Here is a 22,109-nt window from a genome sequence, read left to right on the forward strand (position 1 = left end):
AGCACCCCATTGAAACACAACACATGGAGGCAAGCACCTGCATATAGACAACGTGCACAAGTGCTTATACACAGATGCTAGACATCTAAACACTAAGCTGGGTGAACCCGAGTGCCTGGCATTAAAGGAGGCTATTGATGTAACAGGCACCACAGAAACTTGATGGAATGAGGCTAACCACTGGGACACAGAAATACCAGGGGACGAAATATACAGGAATGAGAGAGCAGGTCGTGCTGGTGGGGGAGTGGCACTGTACGGGAAAGAAAGCACCAAGTCAAATAAAGTAAAAATCTTAAACAAATCAAACAGTTCCACAGAATCTCTATGGCTAGAAACTCCATGCTTGAACAATGCGAGTACGGCAGTAGGGATATACTACCCACCATATGACTGTGAAATGTTCAGGGACATCAGGGAGGCTAAAATACCAGAAAACCCAATAGTAATGGGGGATTCCAACTTTCCCCATATTGACTGGGTACATGTCACCCAGGTCAGGATGCAGAGATCAGGGGCGGCTCCAGGCCCCAGCACGCCAAGCGCGTGCTTGGGGCGGCATGCCGCGGGGGGCGCTTTGCCAGTCGCTGGGATGGCAGCAGGCAGGCTGCCTTCGGCGGCATGCCTGCGGAGGATCTGCTGGTCCCGCGGCTTGGGTGGACCTCCCGCAGGCGTGCCTGCGGAGGGTCCGCTGGTCCCACTGCTCCACCAAAGCCGCGGTACCAGCGGACCCTCCGCAGGCACGCCTGCGGGAGGTCCACCGGAGCCGCGGGACTGGCAAGTGGCAGAGCGCCCCCCGCAGCATGACGCCGTGCTTGGGGCGGTGAAATGTCTAGAGCCGCCCCTGGCAGAGATAAAGTTTATAGACACCATAAACGACAGCTTCTTGGAGCAGCTAGTCCTGGGATCCACAAGGGGAAAGAGGATTCTTGATTTAGTCCTCAGTGGCACACAGAATCTGACCCCAGGGGTGAATACAGCTGAACCACTGGTAATAGTGACCATAACATGGTTAAATGTAGCAGCCTTGTAGGGGGGAAAATACCAAACAATCCACCATACTCATATGTAACTTTACAAAGGGGAACGACGACCTAACTTTACAAAGGATGGTAGTTAGATGGAAATTAAAAAGAGCAGTGCCAAGGGTAAAACGCCTGCAAGCTGCATGGAGATACTTACAAACACCATCCTCGAGGCTCAGACAAAACGCCCCCCAAATCCAAACAGATGGCAGGAGGGCTAAACAGCAGAGTAATGGAGACGTCTAGCGGCAAAAGTAAGGAGCATAAACTTTGGCAAATAAAATGTGAAAGTCTAACAGGACGGGCCAAAAAAGGATTTAAGAAGCAACTTGCTAAAGATGCAACAACTAACAGTAAAAAGTTTTAAGTACACCAGAAGCAGGAAGCCTGCCAAACAGTCAGTGGGGCCACTGGACAACAGAGGTGTTCAAGGAAGACGAGGTCGTTGCAGAGAAACTAAATGAATTCTCTGCATCAGTCTTCACTGCAGGGGATGTGAGGGAGATTCCCATACCTGGGCCATGCTTCTTAGGTGACAAATCTGAGGAACTGCCCCAAATTGAGATGTCAGTAGAGAAGGTTTGGGAACAAATTGATAAATTAAAAAGTAATGGCCCCGGGACCAAGAGTTCTGAAGGAGTTTAAATATGAAACTGCAGAACTCCTAACCACAGTATGTAACCTACTGCTTAAATCGTCCTCGGTACGAGATCACTGGAGGATAGCTAATGTAACACTGATTTTTAAAAAGGGCTCCAGAGCACTCCTGGCAATTACAGGCCACTAAGCCTAACTTCAGTACCAAGGTAAATTGGTTGAAACTTTAGTAAAGAACAGAATTACCAGACACACAGCTGAACACGATTTGTTGGGGAGGAGTCAACACGGCTTTTGTAAAGGGAACTCATGCCTCACCAATCTATTACAATTATTTGAGGGGGTCAGCAAACACGTGGGGAAGGGTGACCCAGGCAATATAGTGTATGTGGATTTTCAGTTTACCTTTGATAAGGTAACCAGGGACTAAGGGAAGGTCCCCTCATGGATCAGTAACTGGTTCATAGATAGGAAACAAAGGGAACAAATAAATGGGAAGTTTTCACAATGGACAATAGCAGGGTCCCCCAAAGGTCTTCACCGGGACCAGTTCTGTTCAACATATTCATGAATGCTCTGGAAAAGGGGTGAACTGTGAAGTGGCAACGTTTGCAGATGCTACAAAATTATTCAAGATAGTTCCATCCAACGCTGACTGGGAAGAGTTACAAAGGGATCTCCCAAAACTGGGTGACTGGACCACAAAATAGCAGATGAAATTCAATGTTGATAAGTGCAAAGTAATACACATTGGAAAATGTAATCCCACCTATACGTACAACATGAGGGGGGTCTAAATTAGCCGTTACCACCTAAGAAAGAGATCTTGGAGTCATCATGGATCGTTCTCTGAAAATGACCACCCAGTGCACAGCAGGGATCAAAACGGCTAACAGAATGTTAGGAACTATGAGGAAAGGGATAGATAATATGACCGAAAATATCATAATGCCGCTGTATAACCCAGGGTGTGCTCACAGCTTGAATACTGTGTCCAGTTCTTGTGGCCCCATCTCAAAAGGAATGTGTGGAACTGGCAAAGGTTGAAAGAAGGGCAACAAAGATGATCATGGGTATAGAACAGCTTCCATACAAAGACTGGGGCTGTTCAGCTTAGAAGAAACGACTCAGAGGGGATATGAGAGAGGGCTCTAAAATCATGAATGGTGCAGACAAAGTGAACAGAGACGTGTTAATTAACCCTTCACACATACAGAAACCGGGGTCACCCAGTGAAATTAGTAGGCAATAGTGTGACTCTGTACCTCAGGGGAACACCCTGCACCCCCATGTTCATCTTTATAAAATGATTGTGTGGTGTCCAATGCAAAGTGTGTCATGTTGGGTGTCTTCGAAAGGCGCATGATGCACTGAGCATGGTCATTATAGTGATATTATAGTAATTGTTACAGTAATATTATAGTCATGTTATAGGTTATAATTTCAAGTACATAGTTATGCGGCTGAAAATGTATCCTCATGGCTTAAAGCAAGCCCAGGCAAAAACTCTCCAAGAACAGAGAGGCAGTTCACACCTCATCAGGGCAGGTATGGGACAAACCCAGCCCAGACTCACAGGAACAAAGGACACTGGCCTGGGCAGCAACAAAATAATTTGTTGGACTCTCGAGTGAGTCACCCCTGTTCCCTTGGCCAGATTGGGACTGCGATGAGGAAATGCTCACCTGACTCTGGGGGCGGGAGGGAGCCAAGAGGGAAGAAAGAACAGGATAAAAGGAAGACACATTTTCCATGCTCTTCCTCTCTCTTCCACCTCCATCTACAGACATCACCACCAAGCGACTGAAGCGCTGATCAAAGGGGAGAGCCTGGCTGAAGAGCAACCAGCCAGCGTGTGGTGAGAAGCATCTAAGTTCGTAAGGGCACTGAGAGTGTTATAATCAGCTTAGAATGCGTTTTGCTTTTATTTCATTTGACCAAATCTGACTTCTTGTGCTTTGACTTATAATCACATAAAATCTATCTTTATAGTTAATAAATTTGTTTTGTTTATTCTACCTGAAGCAGTGTGTTTGGTTTGAAGCGTGTCAGTGACTCTCCTTGGGATAACAAGCCTGGTACATATCAATTTCTTTGTTAAATTGATGAACTCATATAAGCTCACAGCGTCCAGCGGGCAGAACTGGACACTGCAGGTTCCTAGGGTTGTGTCTGGGACCGGAGATATTGGCTCGTGTCATTCGGTTGCACAATCCAAGGAGCAGCTTACATGCCAGAGGCTGTGCGTGAACAGCCCAGGAGTGGGGGTTCTCACAGCGGAGCAGGGTAAGGCTGGCTCCCAGAGTCCAGGATTGGAGTGACCTAGCAGATCACCTGTCCAGATAACACCAGAGGGGAACGTCACAACAGGTTTAATAAAAACAAGAGGCAGGATCTTTTCACACAGTGCACAACTAACCTGTGGGATGCAGTGAAGGCCAAAAGTACACCTGCCTTCAGAAAAGAATGGCTAAGTTCACAGAGGATAGATCCATCAGTGGCTATTAGCCAAGATGGTCAGGAACGCCAGCCCGTGCTCTTGGTGTCCCTAAACTTCTGACTGCCAGAAGCTAGGTGTGGAAGACGGGGTGGATCACTCAGTCTTTGCTGCTTTCTGTACAATCCCCTTGAAGCTCTGGCACGGGCCACTGTCAGAGACAGGACACTGGCAGTATGGACCATGGTCTGACCCAGTGTGTCAACTCTTATGTTCTCTTATATTCTTATGGAACGTAGCAGCTGTTTACAGATGGAGCCACCACCCAACATTGATATGCTGCTACCACTGGCTATTTGTAGATCACTCTCTCGACCAGTGCTGAGTTATGGCTGCCTATGGGGTGAGCAGTGGCAGCTGTTTACCAGCCACAGCACATCACCACGCAGGGATCACTCACCGAGCACTGCAAAGCAGCCACCTCTGGGGTGGTGCGTAGCAGCTGCTTATACAGAGATCCCTTACCCATCACTGCAGGGAGACCACGCCTGGGGTGGGGTACAGCAGCTCTTTATGCAGGGGTTCCTTGCCCAATGCAGCGGTGCAGCTGCCTCTGGGGTGGGATGCAGAAGCTGCACTGAAACAGCGCACAAGAGCTGAAGGCTGGATGCATCCAGCTGGAACCACAGGGAAACTGAGTATGGCAAATTAGAATTAACCCTGTGGGAAACAGGCCAGTGCATGGGGGCAGGTCTTGTGAAAAATGCTACTGGATCCTCCATGCCCTTGGAAAGTTCAAGAGACCTTGGTAGCATTGGGATAACACTGTGTGAGGACAGCACCGGCTACTGATCCTCTGCCCCGCTCCCTGCAGCACAGCGCCCCCTAGTGCCACACTAGGGCATTGGGGTCAGCACAGACTGTGTGAGGACAGCACACCCCACTGAGCCCCTGACCCGCTCCCTGCAGCACAGCGCCCCCTAGTGCCACACTAGGGCATTGGGGTCAGCACAGACTGTGTGAGGCCAGCACACCCCACTGAGCCCCTGACCCGCTCCCTGCAGCACAGCGCCCCCTAGCACCGCACAGGGGCACTGGGGTCAGCACTGACTGTGCAGGGACAGCTCCTCCCTGCCCTGCTCCCTGCAGCCCAGCGCCCCCTAGCTCTCAGGTCTGCACTGACTCTGAGGGGAGTGTGCCCCCTATTGAACCATTTGGGTTTCTCCCAGTCCCCCATCCCAGAGCTCCCCCCACTTAGTGGGAGGCCTGGGGGGGTCAGAGCAAGTGTCACTTCCCCGGCAGGGACGTCTGCATTAGCTGCCACCTGCACAGAGCCAGGGGCTCAGTAGGGGACACGTGCTGAGCTCAGCGCAGACGACTGGGGAGGTGGGGAAAATGTGGGCCATGGATCAGGGAACCAATAAAAGCCTCCCCCTCCATCTCCCACGCTCCTCCCCCCTCCTCCTCGCTGTGCTTCTTTGTCCAGCCTGGGCTGTGTTGGGGGCTCCGGCACTGCGCCCAGGCTGGGGGGGAGCCAGTTGGGTTACTCCCTGCCCCCCAGTGCCGAGAATCGGCGCCTCGCCCTGGGCAGGATGTGCTCTGGGGGCAATAAGGGCCTGGCTGGTGCTGGCCGGGCGCGGGAGCCAGCGCCTTGAGTACTGGCAAGAACAATCCTGTCAGCAGGATTTTAATGCTGAGCTAGGAAGGACGCAGGGGTCATCGGGGACAGGGCCACGGGCAGTGATTTATGGCATCCCCAAGGGACCAGTTCCCACGGAGCGCTGCAGGGCTGGAGCCCCTTGGCAGGGTGACCCGGACTCAGCACTCCAGGACTCCGGTGGGATTGTAGAGACAGAGCTGGGGGTTAGAGGCAGAACAGCCCAGGGTCTAAATCACTAGCCTGCTGCTCAGGAGACTGGGTCTAGTCCTGCCTCTGCTGGGTGCCGGTGGGCAAGTCACTGCCCTGCTCTGTGTCTCCGTTTCCCCCTCTGCCTTGGCTATTTGGATTGTGAGCTCTTTGGGGCAGGGCCTGACTCTCACTGTGTCTGTGCAGCACCTGGCACAACGGGGCCCTGATCTCAGCTGGGGCAGGGCCTGTCTCTCACTGTGTCTGTGCAGCACCTGGCACAATGGGGCCCTGATCTCAGCTGGGGCAGGGCCTGTCTCTCGCTGTGTGTCGGTGCAGCACCTGGCACAACGGGGCTGTGATCTCACCTGGTGCAGGGTCTGTCTCTCACTGTGTCTGTGCAGCACCTGGCACAATGGGGCCCTGATCTCTGGGTGATACTGAAATAGAAATAGCAGCCAAGTGGCAGATGCCCTCAAATCCCAACAAATTGTCCCCACTGAATCGTTTACCCTGAGCATTTCCATCAGCCCCAGTCATGGGGGATCCGTGTGCAGGGCTGCGACCAGGAGGCTGGTGGGAATCCAGGCAGGGCCACCCACACAGTGCAGTTTGTGATCCCCGCTTGGGGACTCATGTGATGTAGCGACGCGGCACAAACACAGCGATCGCCAGCGCCAGGAGGACGGGGTCTGGTGGGAAACCAGCTGTTTGTGCCAGCAGAGCCCCTGGCGACTCAAAGGGACCAGGAGCAGGGCGGGGCTGGAAAGTGCTTCCATAGTGCCAGGGAGAGGGGTCACAGGATGCCCTGCTACCCACCCACCCATCGCCTCACCCTCTATCTATCCCATATGCACCTGCTAGCCTTCCACCCGTCTGTTCGTCTATTGCATCCGCAGCTTCCAACCCCACACTCTGCACCTGTCCTGAACTCACCTTCTGTCTATCCATCCAGCCCCCCACACACCCTCTTTCTTCCCATCTGTCTCCCTCCCTTCATATGAGGCTCATCACCACAGTGTCTGACCACAGTATATACACCAGAGGGTAGGAAGAGGCTGGTGTATAGATAGATAGATAGATAGATAGATAGATAGATAGATAGATAGATAGATAGATAGAGGGGGGGTGTGGGGATAGATAGATAGATAGATAGATAGATAGATAGATAGATAGATAGATAGATAGATAGATAGATAGATAGAGGGGGTGTGTGGGGATAGATAGATAGATAGATAGATAGATAGATAGATAGATAGATAGATAGATAGATAGATAGATGTCCCAGCCCCTAGGTGACAGTCTTCCCCAGCTCTGGCCTCTAGACTGGGGGTGCACGGGTGACTCACTAATGGCACGTTGTTGTACTGAAGCCTGTTCCTCTCAGCTGTGGGTGGTGGGAAATGTTATAAATAATCATCTGCATTTCTATGGCAGCGCCACATGCCACTCGCCAGGCGCTCCCCCCTCCCCCATGCATGGACCCACATCCCCTGGGGATGTGCCTGCTCCCCAACTTCCAGAAGGGGAAACTGAGGCACAGCCAAGGGCTGTCTCACTCCAAGCTACACACCCTGGAGTGAAGGCCAGATCCCCCTCAGCCTTGACCCCCCCATGCACCCTGTGTGAGTTGTCATGCATATGTGTGACACAACTGCCATGCAGCCTGTGTGAGATGTCACATATGTGTGTGATACAACTGCCATGCAGTGGGTGTGCGGTGTCATGCATGTGTCAGACACACATGCCATGCAGCACCTGTCAGGTGTTACACATGACTCCCGTGCAGCATGTGAGATGCCACATGTGTGTGATACAACTGACATGCAGTATGTGTGTGAGGTGTCACACATGTGCAATGAGACCCTATGTAGCATGTGTGCGACACAACAGCCGTGCAATGTGTGTGCGACATGTCAAATGGATATGTGTGACATGACAACCAGGCAGTGTATGTGACATACCCCCTTGCAGTATGTGCAATACAACCCTATGAAATGTGTATGCGCAATGTCACATGCATGTGTAACAAGACAACTGTGAAGCCTGTGTGTGACACAACAGCTGTGCAAAGTGTGTGGAGATTAGATAGATAGATAGATAGATAGATAGATAGATAGATAGATAGATAGATAGATAGATAGATAGATAGATAGATAGATAGATAGATAGATAGATAGATAGATAGATAGATAGATCCTATCTATCAAGGGTCAGGGTGGATTCTCCATCACTGATGATTTTTCAACCAAGAGGGGCCGGTTTCTAATGATTTGGGTGCAGGTCTCTGGCCTGTGTTATCCAGATCAGACTAGATGATCACAATGGTCCTGTCTCGCTTTGGAATCGCTGTGTGTATAACACAGCAGCCACGTACAGTGCCTGACACCAACCCACGCAGCATACATGTGACATGTCGCTTGTGTAACCCGACCTCTCTGCAGCATGTGCACCCGGGATTCTGCGCTTGCTGTCACCACCAGGGGCCCTGCTTTGCCCCAGGGCGAATGCCCACCCAACTCGCAACCCCCAGCTTTCCCTGCCAGGAGCAGCCTTCCGCCCTGGCACAGCCCAAGAGACACAGCGTGCATTGCCCTGGGGGAGGAATGGCAGTGTCGGGACCAGCTGGCTGCCAGCCCCCCACTCCCTACGTGGGTCACTAGGCATCACTGCTCTCTGCCCTTGCACATGCTCTGAGCTAGACAGACACAAACCCAGGGGCGTCCTCCCCACTTCCCAGGGATTCTGAGTTCCCACACATGGGGCAGGGACACGAGGGTCAACTGCCCCGTCCCCATCTGCCCTGGCTGGGGCACAGGATCAGCAAGCATCCGGGGGGGGCGGGGGGGCTGGGAGGGTGATGACATCAAGGCACTGACCAAGGCGTGGCCTGGCTGCCCTGCTCCACCTGCAACCCAGCCCTCCCTTGGTGTCTCTCCCACTTACCTGCTCATCTACCAACTCCATACATACCCCTCCATCTAGCCATCCATCCACAACACTCCATCTACCCATCCACAACACCCCATCTATCCATTCATCCATCCGCAACATCCCGCCTATCCATCCTTCTGCAACACCCCATCTACCCATCCGCAACACCCCATCTACCCATCCATCCACCTGCAACACCCCATCTACCTATCCTTCTGCAACACCCCATCTATCCATCCATCTGCAACACTCCATCATCCATCCATCCATCCACATACACACATATCTATCTGCATACAACCCTCTATCGAACAATCTGCATGCACCCATCTATATATGTGCAGATATCTCTATCAATCTATCTGCATACACCCTATCTATCTCATGCACACCCTTTTCTTTTTCTTTCTTTCTTTCTTTCTTTCTTTCTTTCTTTCTTTCTTTCTTTCTTTCTCTGGGAACCTCCTTAGCAGTAATGCCTCCCCCTCTCTCCGCCCTTAACTCCCCATGCCCTTCCCACACTGTCTGAGTCACTCATCCTTAGCAGCAGCCAGAGCCACCCACCCCTCCCCCCACATCACTCACGATGCATCTGTTTTCTCTTAGGCTATGTCTACACTAGCACTTTTGTCCGTAAAACTTTGTCACTCGGATGTGAAAAAACACACCCCTGACCGACATACGTTTCACCGGCAAAGGCACCGGTGTGGACAGCGCTGTCGGCGGGACATAGCTACCGCTGCTTGTTGGCATTGGTTTAATTATGCCGGCAGGAGACTCTCTCCAATGGGCACAGAACAGCTGCACGGGAGACGTTACGTGGTGCAGCTGCTGCAGTATAGTGGTGCTGCGGGAAGGTCCGTAGTGTAGACATAGCCTGAGCCACGTCACCAGCTAAGTATTTCCAAAGCCCCCCACGCCCCTGCCCCTCGCCGCATCCACTCAGCCCTGTGTTGTGCCCCAGGTGCCTGGCCGGGCTCTTATGACATCTGGGGTGGAGGGTGTCAGGCAACAGGGCAGCAATGCCAGAGGGACACAGCCTACCTGACCCCTGCACAACCAACACCCACCTCCTCTACTCTTGCCCCTCCTCCCACAAACCTCTGGCAGGCTCAGTGGGGAGGTGGGCCCCTCACAGAGCAGGTGGATGGGGAGACTCACCGTGGGTCACCAGCTCAGGAGCGGGGGTGTTGGCACTAGACTACCAACAGCATGAGAGCGCAGCAAGGAAACTCCAGGGCACACCCTCTCCTTCCTCTCCCCTCTGTGCCTCTCCCCAGCTCCACCCCTGCCTCTGCCCCTTCCCAGGAAACAGATGTTGGAATGAGCACTCACTGCTCGCACGCACACATGCTCATGCATGCACACAACATGCACACACAGCACACACACACGCATCTGTATGTGCACACGCAGCACACATGCACACACATACATACAGCCAGCATGTACACACATACACTTCACTCATACATGCACACACATACATACACCCAGCATGTACACACATACACTCCACTCATACATGCACACACACGCACATACATGCTGCATGCACACACAACACGCACACACACACACTGTTGCAGATCCCTGCAATCCCCACCCCCAATGCCCAGTCGCTCTCAGGGGCTGTCACAGGGCGCTGTATGAAAAAGGGGTTGTCCCTTTTGCATGTCATGACATTTTATCAGACACTGAACTGCCTCTTCTTGCATGGCCATCAGGTGCCAAAAAGTCCTCTGTACCGCCCTTGTTCGCCTGCTGTACCCTTGGCAGGGCCAGTGTACAGCCCAGGAGCTGGCAACCTTTCAGAAGTGCTGTGCCAAGTCTTCATTTCTTCACTCTAATTTCACGTGCCAGTAATACAGTGTAACGTTTTAGAGGGCCTCTTTCTAGAAGTCTATAATATAGAACTAAACTATTGTTGTATGTAAAGTAAATAAGGTTTTTAAAATATTTAAGAAGCTTCATTTAAAATCAAATTAAAATGCAGAGCCCCCCGGACCGGTGGCCAGGACCCGGGCAGTGTGAGTGCCACTGACAATCAGCTCGCGTGCCGCCTTCGGCACCTGTGCCATAGGTTGCCTAGCCCTGGCATAGCCCTTGGCCTCCCGGCTAGGGCTGACAATAGCAGTCTGGGCAGGGGAGAACAGTCTGTATCAATGATCCCCAGCTGTAAAGCCTAGTGGCAAGCACGGGCTGAGAGTAGGGGAACCCGGATCCACCCTACTCCACTGGGTTCTGACCAGAGCTTAATTTGTGCCAGGGCTTGGCAGTGCTGAGACCCAGCACATCTGGGCCTGGCAGTTCACAGCCCCAGCACCTCTGGGCCTGGCAGTTCGTAGCCCCAGCACCTCTGGGCCTGGCAGTTCACAGCCCCGGCACCTCTGGGCCTGGCAGTTCAGAGCCCCAGCACCTCCGGGCTTGGCAAAAAATTGCTTGAGCCCCGGCACAGGGCCGCCCAGAGGCGGAGCAAGTGGGGCAATTTGCCCCAGGCCCCGCAGGGGCCCCCACAAGAATTTTTCGGGGGCCCTGGAGCAGGGTCCTTCACTCGCTCCGGGGGGCCTGGAAAACTCTCACGGGGCCCGGGCCCCCGGAGCTTCTTCCGCTCCAGGTCTTCAGCAACAATTCTGCAGCCCCGAAGACCTGCGGCAGGGGCTCCTTCCATCCCGGGACCCGCCGCCGAAGACCCCAAGCCCCCTGAATCCTCTGGGCGGCCCTGCCCCAGCATATAATTGCTTATGCCCCAGCACCTCTTTAATTACAAATAAAGCACTGGTTCCGACTCAGGGTCCTGTAACGTATTCAGGTGTCAGCTCCCAGTGCATTCTCTGGGTCACTTCTTACCCTTGAGCCTCCCACAGGTTTGTCTTCCCTGGGCAGCGGCTTGGCGTCTCCGTCGGGCTCCATAGCTGGTGGAGCCTCTGAGGGGTAGGCTAGGATATCCCCCTCGGCAGTCTGGAGAGCTGACAGCTCTTCAGCAGGAGCCTGCGGCGTGTCCATCCTCCTCCTCAGCCAGGCCCGACTGAACTGACCAGTCGCCTTTTATTTGTTCCCTCCACCAGGAGCACGCGCAGCAGGGACGAGAAGGCCTCCTCTGCCCAAAGTGATTTGTTACCCGCCTCCTGACCAGTGCTGGGTTTATACACCCTGTCACACATCCTCCCACTCAAGTTAGGGCTGGAGTCACCCCCTCTCCCTCAGCATTCACACGAGCCCTACCCAGACCATGAAGGACCTAGAACTCGTAGGGCTGGAGGGAGAAGTAACACCTCATAGCCCTGGCGTTGGTGTCCTTTGTGGAGTTAATGCACCAAAAGGGTGCATGGTCGGTGATGAGCTGGAAAGGGCACCCCAGCAGGTAATACCATAGGGCTTCAACTGCCCTCTTGGCTGCCAGGGCCTCTTTTTCGATTGTAGAATATTTCGTTTCATGGGGGACTAACGTCCTGCTTTAGTAAAGTATGGGGTGGGCCTCCCCATCCCGCTACCGGGATGGAACAGGACTGGTTCCTGGCTCGACTGGCCCTTTAGGGCCTGGAAGGCTTGTTCACACTCCTTTGACCACTGTACTTTTCATGGCCGGGAGTTTTTCACCTTATCTGTAAGGGGCACAGCTAGGGCGGTGAACTCGGGCACAAAGTGCCTGTAGTAGCTAGTCAGCCAGAGGAACTGCCTCACCTGCCTCGTGGTCATGGGCAGTCTCTCAGGGCTTGGATCTGATTCACAAGCAGATGTAACTGACCCCGTCCCACCATGTACCCTAGGTATGTCATCTCCCTTTGCCCTAGGTGACATTTAGCTGGGTTTGCAGTTAGCCCGGCTTCCCGGAGTGTTTGCAGCACTGCGGTGAGGTGTCATCGATGATCTTCCCAGCTAGTACTGAAAATCGCAATATCAGCAACATAAGCTGCTGTGTACCGGTTATGAGGTTGCAGCAGCTGGTCCGTTAGCTATTGGAAGGTCGCTGCGGTCCCATGGAGTCGGAACAGCATGGTTATAACCTGGAAAAGGAGTGGCAAAGGCGGTTTTCTCCTGTGATGTTGGGGTCAGGAGAATTTGCCAGTATCCCTTTGTCCAGTTCAGCAAACCCTAGAGGTTTGAGCAGCTTGGGGCATTGGGTAAGCATCAAAGTGCAAGACAGCACCAACTTTCTGAAAGTCGATGCAGAATCTCATTGACCCAAATACAGCCGGTCTCCTCCACTCCCTTCAAGACTCTTCTATAACCCCCAGGGCCAGCATTGCTTTGAGCTGCTCTTGAATGACTACCCACATCTTCTGGTGTATTGGCTGATGATAGTCTTCGACCCTCTGCCCCGGGCTGGTGGCTATGTGATGGTATGTTAGGTTCATGCATCCAGGGCAGGATGATAGCATGGCTGGAAAGGATTGGACCAGCTGTCGCATCTACTGCTGCTGCTCTCCACTGAGATCACATATGATTGACACAGGAGTCGGATCGGATGAGCCTAATGCTATTTGCGCCAATTCTGGTTCGGAGTCCTTGTGGCACCTTAGAGACTAACACATTTATTTGGGCATAAGCTTTCGTGGGCTAAAACTCACTTCATTGGATGCATGCAGTGGAAGATACAGTAGGAAGATATATATACACAGAGAGCATGAAAAAATGGGTGTTGCCATACCAACTGTAACGAGACTAATCAATTAAGGTGGGCTATTATCAGCAGGAGAAAAAAAACTTTTGTAGTGATAATCAGGATGGCCCATTTCCAACAGTTGATAAGAAGGTGTGAGTAACAGTAGGGGGGAAAATTAGCATGGGGAAATAGTTTTTACTTTGTGTAATGACCCATCCACTCCCAGTCTTTATTCAAGCCTAATTTAATGGTGTCCAGTTTGCAAATTAATTCCAATTCTGCAGTTTCTCATTGGAGTCTGTTTTTGAAGTTTTTTATTGGAGTATTGCGACTTTGAGGTCTGTAACTGAGTGACCAGGGAGGTTGAAGTGTTCTCCGATTGGTTTTTGAATGTTATAATTCTTGACGCCTGATTTGTGACCATTTATTCTTTTGCGTAGAGACTGTCCAGTTTGGCCAATGTACATGGCAGAGGGGCATTGCTGGCACATGATGGCATATATCACATGGGTAGATGTGCAGGTGAATGAGCCTCTAATGGTGTGGCTGTTGTGATTAGGTCCTATGATGGTGTCACTTGAATAGATATGTGGACAGAGTTGGCAACAGGCTTTGTTGTAAGGATAGGTTCCTGGGTTAGTGTTTTTGCTGTGTGATGTGTGGTTGCTTGTGCATATTTGCTTCAGGTTGGGGGGCTGTCTGTAAGCGAGGACTGGCCTGTCTCCCAAAATCTGTGAGAGTGAGGGATCATCCTTCAGAATAGGTTGTAGATCCTTGATGATGCACTGGAGAAGTTTTAGTGGGGGGCCGAGGGTGACGGCTAGTGGTGTTCTGTTACTTTCTTTGTTGGACATGTCCTGGAGTAGGTGACTTCTGAGTATTCTTCTGGCTCTGTCAATCTGTTTTTTCAATTCAGCAGGTGGGTATTGTAGTTTTAAGAATGCTTGACAGAGATCCTGTAGGTGTTTGTCTCTGTCTGAGGGATTGGAGCAAATGCGGTTGTATCTTAGAGCTTGGCTGTAGACAATGGATTGTGTGGTGTGTCCTGGATGGAAACTGGAGGCATGTAGGTAAGTATAGCGGTCAGTAGGTTTCCGGTATAGGGTGGTGTTTATGTGACCATCGCTTATTAGCACTGTAGTGTCCCAGAAGTGGATCTCTTGTGTGGACTGGTCCAGGCTGAGGTTGATGGTGGGATGGAAATTGTTGAAATCATGGTGGAATTCCTCAAGGCCTTCTTTTCCATGGGTCCAGATGATGAAGATGTCATCAATATAGCGCAAGTAGAGTAGGGGTGTTAGGGGACAAGAGCTGAGGAAGCGTTGTTCTAAGTCAGCCATAAAGATGTTGGCATACTGTGGGGCCATGCGGGTACCCATAGCAGTGCCGCTGATTTGAAGGTACACGTTGTCCCCAAATGTGAAATAGTTGTGGGTGAGGACAAAGTCACAAAGTTCAGCCACAGGTTTTTTGTGACATTATCGGGGATACTGTTCCTGACGGCTTGTAGCTCTTCTTTGTGTGGGATGTTGGTGTAGAGGGCTTCTACATCCATAGTGGCCAGGATGGTGTTTTCTGGAAGACCACCGATGGATTGTAGTTTCCTCAGGAAGTCAGTGGTGTCTCGAAGATAACTAGGAGTACTGGTAGCATAAGGCCTGAGGAGAGAGTTTCATTATAGTTGGTATGGCAACACTCATTTCTTCATATTCTCTGTGTATATATATCTTCCTACTGTATTTTCCACTGCATGCATCCAATGAAGTGGGTTTTAGCCCACGACAGATTATGCCCAAATAAATTTGTTAGTCTCTAAGGCCTGGTCTACACTACGGGGTTAGGTCGAATTTAGCTGTGTTAGGTCAATTTAAAAATGACTGCGTCCACACAACCAACCCCGATCCGTTGACCAAAAGGGCTCTTGAAATCGACTTCTGTACTCCTCCTCTGCGAGGGCAGTAGTGCTAAAATTGACTTTGCTGGGTTGAATTTGGTGTAGTGCCAGGGCCGGTTCCAGACCCTAGCGCGCCAAGCGCGCGCTTGGGGCGGCATTTTGCCGGCAGGGCGGCAGGCGGCTCCGGCGGACCTTCCGCAGTCATGCCTGCAGGAGGTCCACCTGAGCCGCGGGACCAGCGGACCTCCCGCAGGCATGACTGCGGAGGGTCCGCTGGTCCCGCAGCTCGGGTGGACCTCCCGCAGGCATGACTGCGGAGGGTCTGCTGGTCCCGCGGCTCGGGTGGACCTCCCACAGGCATGACTGCGGAAGCTCCACCGGAGCCGCGGGACCGGCGACTGGCAGCGCGCCCCCTGCGGCATGCCACCGTGCTTGGGGCGGCCGGATTCCTAGAGCCGCCCCTGGGTAGTGCGGATGCAAATCAACGGTATTGGCCTCTGAGAGCTATCCCAGAGTGCTCCATTGTGACCGCTCTGGACAGCACTTTGAACTCCGATGCACTAGCCAGGTACACAGGAAAAGCCCCCGGAACTTTTGAATTTCATTTCCTGTTTGGTCAGCATGACGAACTCAGCAGCACAGGTGACCACGCAGTCCCCCTATCATCTCCATCCCTGAGCTTATCGCAGAGTAGAAGGCGAAAAAAACGACATGTTTTCCTAGCTCATGCAGTCCTCCCGCACTGATAGGGCACAACATAATGCATGGAGGCATTCAGTGGCAGAGGCCAGGAAAGAATTAAGTGAGCGCAAGGACGGGATGCTGAGGCTAATGGGGGAGCAAACGGACATGATGAAGCATCTGTTGGGGGAGCAAACGGACATGATGAAGCCAGGGCCGGCTCCAGCTTTTCTGCCGCCCCAAGCGGCAAAAAAAACCAACAATCAGCAGCACTTCAGCTGCAGCTCAATCGTGCCCCTTCATTCTTCAGCGGCAAGTTCTTCACTCCCTCTCTTCCTCCTCAGCAGCACTTCGGCAGCAGCTCAAAGAGGATGAGAGGGACTGAGGGACCCGCTGCCGAATTCCTGCCGAAGACCCGGAGGTGCCGCCCCGATACCGGACAGAGCGCCGCCCCTTTATATTGGCTGCCCCAAGCACCTGCTTCCTTCGCTGGTGCCTGGAGCCGGCCCTAGATGAAGCGTCTGTTGGAGCTGCAGGAAAGCCAACAAGAGCACAGACCCCCGCTGCATCCATTGTATAACTGCCTCCCCTCCTCCCCATGTTCCATAGCCTCCTCACCCAGACGCCCAAGAACACGGGAAGCAGGAGGCTCCAGCCACTCCACTCCAGAGGATGGCCCAAGCAACAGAAGGCTGTCATTCAAACAGTTTGATTTTTAGTGTGGCTACAATAAGCAATGTGGCCTTGTCCTTCCCTCCTCCCCCACCTGGGCTAATTTTTAATGAATAAAGACAGAATGCATGGTTTCAAAACAGTAGTTACTTTATTTCGAAGGGGGGGAGGGTGGTTGGCTTACAGGGAATTGAAAATCAACTAAGGGGTCGGGTTTGCATCAAGGAGAAACACACACAATTGTCACACTGTAGCCTGGCCAGTCATGAAACTGGCTTTCAAAGCCTCTCTGATGCGCAGCGCGCCTAGCTGTGCTCTTCTAATCGCCCTGGTGTCTGGCGCGAAACGATTGTCTGCCGTTGCTTTCATGGAGTGAGGGGAGACTGACAACATGTCCCCAAAACTACCCACGACAATGTTTTTTGCCCCATCAGGCATTGGGAGCTTAACCCAGAATTCCAATGGGCGGCGGAGACTGCGGGAACTGTAGGATAGCTACCCACAGTGCAACACTCCGAAAGTCGATGCTAGTCACGGTAGTGAGAACGCACTCCGCCGACTTAATGCGCTTAGTGTGGACATACGCAATCAACTGTATAAAATCGATTTATAAAAATCAACTTCTATAAAATCGACCTAATTTCGTAGTGTAGACATACCCTGAGGTGCCACAAGTACTCCTCGTTCTTTTTTGCTGATACAGACTAACATGGCTACCACTCTGAAACCTGTCACCATACAAGGCACTGAATTTAACTGCATGAAGTGGAAATCCATCAACTTCATGAAAAAACTCATACAGATACAGACAGACATCATCTTCCTTTCCAAATGCAAACGGATGGACTGAAGGTAAAAAATCTGTTACAATCTACATACCACACAGACTATGCTGAGAGATTGTGCCACACACTCGCAAAGAAATTGTGGAACCACCTGATCAACATCCTATACAGCAAGCAGGGAAAGATTAAGAATGAGCTCTCAAAACTGGAGACTCTCATAAAAGAACAACCTTCCACACAAACGTCCTCGTGGCTGGACTTTACAAAAACTAGACAAGCCATTTACAACACACACTTTGCTTCTCTACAAAGGAAAAAGGATGCTAAACTATCTAAACTACTACATGCCACAAGGGGCCACAACAATGGTCCCCTTAACTCATCCAACAATATTGTTAATCTATCCAGCTACACTCTTAGCCCGGCAGAAGAGTCTGTCCTATCTCGGGGCCTCTTCTTCTGCCCCTCCACCCCCACAAACATGATACAGTTTTGCGGTGACCTGGAATCCTACTTTCAATGTCTCCGACTCAAGGAATAGTTCCAACACACCTCTGAACAGCACACTAACCCACAGAAACCTCCCTACCGACACTACAAAAGGAAGGATTCTGCATGGACTCCTCCTGAAGGTCAAAACAACAGATAGGACTTCTACATAGAGTGCTTCCGCCGACATGCACGGGCTGAAATTGTGGAAAAGCAGCATCACTTGCTCCATAACCTCAGCCATGCAGAACACAACGCCATCCACAGCCTCAGGAACAACTCTGATGTCATAATCAAAAAGGCTGACAAAGGCAGTGCTGTCGTCATGAATAGGTCAGAATATGAATGAGAGGCTGCTAGGCAGCTTTCCAACACCACATTCTACAGGCCTTTATCCTCTGATCCCACTGAGGGTGACCAAAAGAAACTGCACCATCTGCTCAAGAAACTCCCTGAAAAAGCACAAGAACAAATCTGCACAGACACACCCCTAGAACCAATCCATCCCCAAACACACCCCTCCATCCAACCGTCCATCCCCATACACATCCCTCCATCCATCCCCCTGCACACCCCTCCTGCCACCCATCTGTCCCCAGACACACCCCTCCAGCCACTCATCCATCCCCATACACATCCCTCCATCATAGAATATCAGGTTTGGAAGGGACCTCAGGAGGTCATCTAGTGAGTCCAACCCCCTGCTCAGAGCAGGACCAACCCCAACTAAATCATCCCAGCCAAGGCTTTGCCAAGCCTGACCTTAAAAACCTCTAAGGAAGGAGATTCCACCACCTCCCTAGGTAACCCATTCCAGTGCTTCACCACCCTACTAGTGAAAAAGTTTTTCCTAATATCCAACCTAAACCTCCCCCACTTGAGACCATTGCTCCTTATTCTGTCATCTGGTACCACTGAGAACAGTCTAGATCCATCCTCTTTGGAACCCCCTTTCAGGTAGTTGAAAGCAGCTATCAAATCCCCCCTCATTCTTCTCTTCTGCAGACTAAATAACCTCAGTTCTCTCAGCCTCTCCTCATAAGTCATGTGCTCCAGACCCTTAATCATTTTTGTTGCCCTCCGCTGGACTCTTTCCAATTTTTCCACATACTTCTTGTAGTGTGGGGCCCAAAACTGGACACAGTGCTCCAGACAGGGGCGGCTCTAGCAATTTGGCCGCCCCAAGCACAGCGGCATGCTGCAGGGGGCGCGCTGCCGGTCGCCGGTCCCGCGGCTCCGGGGGACCTCTTGCAGTCATGCCTGCGGGAGGTCCACGGGAGCCGCGGGACCAGCAGACCTCCCGCAGGCATGACTGCAGAGGGTCCGCTGGTCCCGCGGCTCCGGTGGAGCATCTGCAGCCACGCCTGCGGGAGGTCTACCCGACCGCGGGACCAGCGCACCCTCCGCAGTCATGCCTGCGGGAGGCCCGCTGGTCCCGCGGCTCCCGTGGACCTCCCGCAGGCATGACTGTGGAAGGTCCGCCGGAGCCGCCTGCCGCCCTGCCGGCAAAAGGCCACCCCAAGCGCACGCTTGGCGCACTGGGGTCTGGAGCCGGCCCTGGCTCCAGATGAGGCCTCACCAATGTTAAATAGAGGGGAATGATCACGTCCCTCAATCTGCTGGCAATGCCCCTACTTCACCCATTCATGCCCATACACACTCCTCCAGCCACACCCATACATCCTTCCATCCACCCATATACAGACCCCTCCTGCCACCCATTCGTCCCTATGCACACCCCTCCATCTACCCATCCCTCACCATACACACTTCTCCAACCACTCTTCCATCCATCCCCATACACATCCCTCCATCCACATATCCATCCATCAGCATACACACCCATCCAGCCACCCATCCTTCCATTCCCAAACACACCCCTCCAGCCACCCATTCTTCCATCCACACACACAGCCCTCCACACGTCCATCCATCCCAACACACCCCTCCTTCCACCTATTCTTCCATCCCCATACATGCCCCTCCAGCTATCCATCCATCCCCATACACACGGCTCCATCCCCATACACACCCCTCCAGCCCCACCCCTCCAGCCACCCATCCTTCCATCCATCCCTCACACACCTCTCCAGCCACCCATCCATCCCCACAGAGACCTCTCCATCCATCCATCCCCATAGACTCCCCTTCCACCACCCATCCTTCCATCCCCATTCACACCCCTCCAGTCACTCATCCTTCCATCCATCCCCCCTACACCTCTCCAGCCACCCACCCACAACCTGGGCCATCTGTCACTGTGCCTCTCTCCCATCCCATGCCTCAGTTTCCCCATCTGCGGGGATAATGGTAGTGACCATTGGAAGGCACTTTGAGATTTACAGATGGAAAGCACTAAAGATGAGCTAGGTAGTGTTACAATCTACGTAAGAACGGCAGAACGGCCATACCGGGTCAGACCAAAGTTCCATCTAGCCCAGTATCCTGTCTACCGACAGTGGCCAATGCCAAGTGCCCCAGAGGGAGTGAACCTAACAGGCAATGATCAAGTGATCTCTCTCCTGCCATTCATCTCCATCCTCTGCCGAGCAGAGGCTAGGGACACGATTCCTTACCCATCCTGGCTAATAGCCATTTATGGACTTAGCCACCAGGAATTTATCCAGTCCCCTTTTAAACATTGTTATAGTCCTAGCCTTCACAACCTCCTCAGGTAAGAAGTTCCACAAGTTGACTGTGCGCTGCATGAAGAAGAACTTCCTTTTATTTATTTTAAACCTTCCTTATCCACTTTCTCAACATCACTCATGATTTTATATACCTCTATCATATCCCCTTAGTCTTCTCTTTTCCAAGCTGAAGAGTCCTAGCCTCTTTAATCTTTCTAGTGCTAGAATATCTTTTTTGAGGTGAGGAGACCACATCTGTACACAGTATTCGAGATAATCTACCTGTCTATCCCGACACACCTAACTCCATTTTCATGCTGTGCCCCTCACCATGGCTCCTGTGCAGCTCAGCCCCTAGGACTTGCACCCCAGCAGATTCTCCCAGGCTCCAAGCCTCTCAGATGAGACAACCCCCACACACACACATTGTATGTGGCAGCTGACACTTACCAAAGCCAACTTCTACTCCTCAGCGCTACGCTGCATTGCTCCGCATCGGGTCAGGATCAGCCGGCCATCCCCTTCTCCCCACAGAGCACTGCTGCTGGTCTCTGCCCTGGCACCGGAGCCCGGCCCCACGCCCCACTAGGAGCCTCCCGCTGGGGGAAAGCTGAAATCCTGGCCAAGACTTTGGACCTTAGTCCACGTTTATTTCTGTCCATTAACAACCCTCAGTGAGGGCTCCTTATCTCCGGGGTCGAAATGTCCAAACAGTTACATCCCCGGGGATGCTGGGAGCTGCCAAACATGAACTCCTGCCAAGCGCTCGCAAGCTTTCGAGACGGCTGGAGCCTCACGCCTTCTATTTCCATGGGCCAGTCCCCTCTATTTTTAGACAACTCAGCAGGGTACATGGAGGCACCGGCTGGGTGCTGGGCTGACAGCAGCTGCTCCCAGCCGCTGGGTGAAAGTAATTTTGACCCAGGGTATGAGAGACATTCGGGGAGCGAGCAGGCAGTTTATGGAGGACGAAAGAGACTAGCAATAAAGGTGGCAGTATGGCCTAGTGGGTGGGGAGCTGGGCTAGGATTCAGAAGACCAGGGCTCTAGTCAGAGTTCTGCCTCTGGGCGAGTCACTTCCTCTTGCTGTGTGCCTCAGTTTCCCCAGCTGTACAATAGAAATAATGCTATTGACCTGCTTTGTAAAGTGCAGTGAGATGGAGGCATTATGATTGGAAAGGGAGCATTGACTCAAGCCCCTTTAAGGGTCTGAGCTCATCCAGCAAACCTGTGCCACAACATCCGTGCGGCTAGCTTTAGCACGCCTGACGTGGGCTGGGAGGTTTGCTCCCAGCTGCAGCCCAGATACACCCCGTGGGCTCTGAGGTAATGGATTTGGCTACAATGAAGGATGTGATCGAGTCACATGGCATCATTTTCCCGCCTTCAGAGGGAAATTCCCAAGCCAAGCTGATCCTGGGGGTAACTCACCTGATATTGGCTGGGATATAAGGGATGGTTTCATAGAATCATAGAACTGGAAGGGACCTTGAGAGGTCATCTAGTCCAGTCC

The 22,109-nt window shown here is 52.3% G+C and overlaps 1 protein-coding gene across 3 annotated transcripts in view; it reads right to left on the reverse strand.

Moving 5' to 3' along the window:
• SLC43A3 (solute carrier family 43 member 3) overlaps positions 1-21,293 on the reverse strand; it is a 37,374-nt gene extending 16,081 nt beyond the window's left edge. The window contains exon 1 of one of the 3 annotated variants that reach the window (XM_039538586.1): positions 4,585-4,689. The gene's annotated coding sequence lies outside the window, so the exon portion shown is untranslated. Of the gene's footprint in view, positions 1-4,584; positions 4,690-10,000; positions 10,102-21,046 lie in introns of those variants that run through there. The other 2 variants (XM_039538584.1, XM_039538585.1) reach the window with 2 other exon arrangements.
• Between the last annotated feature and the right edge of the window lie 816 nt (positions 21,294-22,109).

This window comes from Mauremys reevesii, linkage group 4 (genome assembly GCF_016161935.1).
Source record: "Mauremys reevesii isolate NIE-2019 linkage group 4, ASM1616193v1, whole genome shotgun sequence".
Taxonomy (NCBI): Eukaryota; Metazoa; Chordata; order Testudines; family Geoemydidae; genus Mauremys; species Mauremys reevesii.